Source organism: Centruroides sculpturatus, unplaced genomic scaffold (genome assembly GCF_000671375.1).
Source record: "Centruroides sculpturatus isolate CEXI.00-Female unplaced genomic scaffold, Cexi_2.0 scaffold1114, whole genome shotgun sequence".
NCBI classification, from domain to species: domain Eukaryota; kingdom Metazoa; phylum Arthropoda; class Arachnida; order Scorpiones; family Buthidae; genus Centruroides; species Centruroides sculpturatus.
Window position 1 is genome coordinate 15,237 of NW_019385408.1, and position 4,536 is coordinate 19,772.

The following is a 4,536-nucleotide window of genomic DNA, read 5'->3' on the forward strand; positions in this document are numbered from 1 at the left end:
AAAAATAATACTTAAATTTATAGTTTTATGAGAGGGCTTTTAAATAGTAAGGATTTCGAAGTGTAATAAATCATGAAAGAAAAGAACATCATCTCTGGATGTGAAACTATGTCAACATGGAATTAATAGCACGCTGGAATTTCCTTTCTCTAAACACTTTAGATGTGATTAAAATTCCTGAGCATTATACCATTATCTGATTTTATTGGATAATATTTAATGAGTCAATTTAATTCGTAGCTTTTAAATTAAATTTTATGAAATATGTATTATAAATTATCATTAGAAGTCTAAAAATTAATTAATCAATAAGAAATTAAATATAATAAACCAATTTAATATGGAAAATTTGATACTTGATTTTAATTAAGCCAACAGAAGTGATGAATATAGGGAGTAAATAAGAATAATTTTATTTTATTGGATAATTTATGAATTAGTAAAGGGTTTTTTGTAATGCCAGGCTTTTATATAAAGACTTCTTAAATAAAGCATGATTATTTTCATGATTTTGAGGAATTCTAGAGATTCAAAGATATATGAGATGTATCCATAGTTTCTCCAATGGTTGAGAATGATGTTAATTATCTTATTACATAATAACGTTAATTATTTTGAGTTATTTAAGATGTTAGTTGTAGATAATTAAATTTTAAAATAATTTAAATAAAATTTAAATATTATTATGTAAATTCATTTTCCCGCGGTAGCTTACTGACAATTTTCTAAATCTTTCACTGTTTTGTAACTTTATTAATTAAAAACAGATTATTGTCAACTGTGATTATAAATATAAATATGATTTATAAATATTAAACATCATTCTGATTCATACCATTCAGTTTTCCTCATAGTTTAAATGAAACATATCACAAAAAATGTTTTGTATCTTTTACATTCTATAAGTGTTGACAAATATCACTAAACATACTATGTATTTAAAGAAAGCCTATCATTAGAGGATAATACTGTCTTAGCCATTCTGTATTTAGTAAGAAACGAACAATGGTATCTATTCTTGCCTGTGATAAGATATCTAATTTCTTTATCAACTGAGAATGGAGATAAAGAAAACAAAGTACTAATGTAATTTGAAATATTTTATGTTTATAATATCTAAACAAATCAACATGGTCTGATTCGTTCTTGGCAGGCAACAACGAAAAATATTTCAATACAGGCGATATAATTTTACCACTTATGAATGAGACTAGTCCTAATTGAAATCAGTAACGTGGACGAAGATTTGGAAAGAAAATAACCGAAAATTCCTATGAAAAATTTGATTTGACTTCGAACCCAGATACCTCCTAACAATAAAATAATTATTTCTTATCACATGTAATCAAAACACAGTTAAATAAATTTTTGTTCATAGTTTATATATTTTTAGATTTCTTCTAAAAATTGATGATGATCTAAAGTTATGTTGAAAACATTTCTTCAAAAAATATAATGAATTTTTATTTATTTTAAACAGTTTATTCGAAATTCAGTAAAGCAAATTCAAATGATTTAACCGATACCATAAAATAAATTATGAACATAATTCAAAATATAAGAATTGAACTCTCTAATAATAATATAATATAATTTAATGTTTACTGATTCATTACATTTATTATAATGAATTATTACAGTATAACACTAGCAGACGAGTCCGGCGTTACTCGGGTAAAAAGTAACGATAGCGATGATAATGATTATTAAATTATAGCCGATCTTACCGTTTTCACTGGGTGCAAGAATTAGATCCCCCAATTTCGAGACTAATTAGAGAATTTTGGGATGGGTCTAAAAATATGTTTGATTTCTTGCAAAAATTCAAAAAACCGCATCTAAAATAGTACAGTAGAAGCTTAGTTCTTTAGAGTAATACTTAACCCTCTTCCTCTTCCTCTTCTCCGCGGGAAAAATTTTTCAAAAAATTTATTCTTAGTGTACATTCACTTGGCGTACCCTATTAAAACGCAATCAAAAACGCAAAAAACCGCATCTAAAATAGTACAGTAGAAGCTTAGTTCTTTAGAGTAATACTTAACCCTCTTCCTCTTCCTCTTCTCCGCGGGAAAAATTTTTCAAAAAATTTATTCTTAGTGTACATTCTCATGAAGTAGCTTAACTGTGTACCAAATTTCAACTTTCAACTCCTAACCGTTTGGACTCTCGCTTATTATTATTATCAACCCATCTCGATTATATTATAAGATTATGAAGCATGTTACGAAATAATGTGTTATTATTTTAAAACTTGCAAACGATCACATATTGTTAGTCTTTCACCAACAGATTTCTAAAAAAAATATGATCTTTCATGAATCGGCTTAGGATTTAAAAATTTTAATGAAGTAACTAGAAGGATTATCATTCATCACACAAACGCTAGAAAGAATTGTTTAACTAGAACAAAGTTACTTAATTTGTTAGAACTTGTGATTGCTATTAAAATTCAACAATTTTACATATATTTAGCAGTATATTATGTACAATCCTTAATCTGGAATTCCTATTTATTGGGATACAATTTGAACAGATTGTAAATCCACTGTCGTTCGTCTGTCTGTCTTTCCTTAATATTGAAAACAGTTAGAAGGATGAAAGATGAGACCAAATATGAAAACATTACGGAATGACAAGATTAGATATGGAAACCTTAAGGCAGGAGACCTCGATTAACTATGTACGAACGTCCGATATAAATCGGAAGTCATGTTATTTCAATTCAAAAATTTTCTCCTAAAAGGTGTTAGATACATGATTCGACTCTAGATGATGATGACGATGACTCTAGATAGATGATGAACGACTCTCTTGTTAAAGAAAAAGTATGGTGTACAAGAGCAAGTCACTACTAATTTGAGGTGGAGAGTATATATTTTAAGTTATATACATTAAAATTATGTTTAAAAATTGCAACCCGGCTTTGTGATGATGTCGCAATAAATAATTGCTCGTTCGGCATAAATTCATGCTAAGAGCAAATAGATATAGATGCATTACTAAACTATTTTGACAATATAATTATTATTTGCTTAACAGTTGTAACTTTATAAAACGATAACATGAAAATTGTAAATTTTAAAAATCTTTCAGAATTTTTTTTTCTGACATATTTTCTTTATGTCATGCGTTACATCCAAGAAATTTTATAGTTATTATAATGTTATTAGTATGCATATAGTATACTATAGTATTACAACAACCAAATTTAAAAGAATTATTTAAATTTTCTAATAATAATTGGTTGGAAAGTTGGTTGAATCAAAATATTACTGATAAAACCAACTTTTATCCAAATTATCTTTTATCATGTTACAAAGTTAGGAGTATTCCAAATAATTACAGACTAAGAATAACAAATGGAATTTTGATATATTTTGAATCTATATTAAATAAAAGGAAGCAAATTTTTATTCCTATTGTTATGTCGCGTAAAAGTAAATATGATGTTACTAGTGCAATGTTTATCTCCTTTAAGAAATCCCTGAAGATTAAATGCAGAAATCATCAATGGCAACAAATTTGAAAGATTTACCATTGAAGAGACGAAATCGAAATTCTCGATAATTATTTTTTAAAAAACAGAATTTTAATTTACAAATGCTAATATATAAAATTGATCATTAATGTAAATATACTAACATTTACATTATCAATATGTTAATATTGCAGAAATGATAGTTATTGTGATTGCGGCAAATAAAGTAAAAAACAAAAAAATCATTATCATCGTTGTAAAATAAAATATATGAATCATAGAGTAATGAGAAATTTACACTTAAAAAATAAAATTATAATTTAACATCATTAAATATCTACGAATGAATAAATAAATACAAATAATTCTCTTTTATCTTCACAATGCATCGAATTTCTTAATCTTACTTACAACTAAAAGAATTGAATTAATTCTTCACTTTTACTCCCATTTGAGACATCTGTACAAGTAAATTAGTCACAGATTTAATCAGATTAGAGATTTGTTTCGATTTTCGATATAATTCGTCGAATTCAAATAAATTTAAATAACCAAATATATGAATTTAAATTGAAAATTAACTGATTAAATTGCACATTATGTTAGTTTGATTAATAAAATTTGCATAGTAGTTAATTAACCAATAAAAGATGTAGAATAATTAAATGAAAATTGCTCGATTTATGACGGTATTTATAAATTTATATAAATATACATAAGTGGAAAAAATAGAAATTTTCATTAATTAAAAAGTGTATTTACTTTCTGTCGGTAATATTATTTTTTTTCTTTTAATTTTTTTGTATATAATGTTCTACAATTCGAACACTTGGAAACAGATAAAATAGAAATCATATTAAACTGTTACTAGCTGCAAGGACCCGCTTCGCTGGGTTTTTAAAAAGTAACGATAGTGAAGATTAAGATAATTACATTATAGCCAATCTTACCCGTTTTCACAGAATGCAAGAATTAGGTCCCCCGTTTCCAGACTAATTAGAGACCTGGTCCCGATTCTATTTCTGAACGTCTCCTGTTCACGTCCAGTCAAACGAACT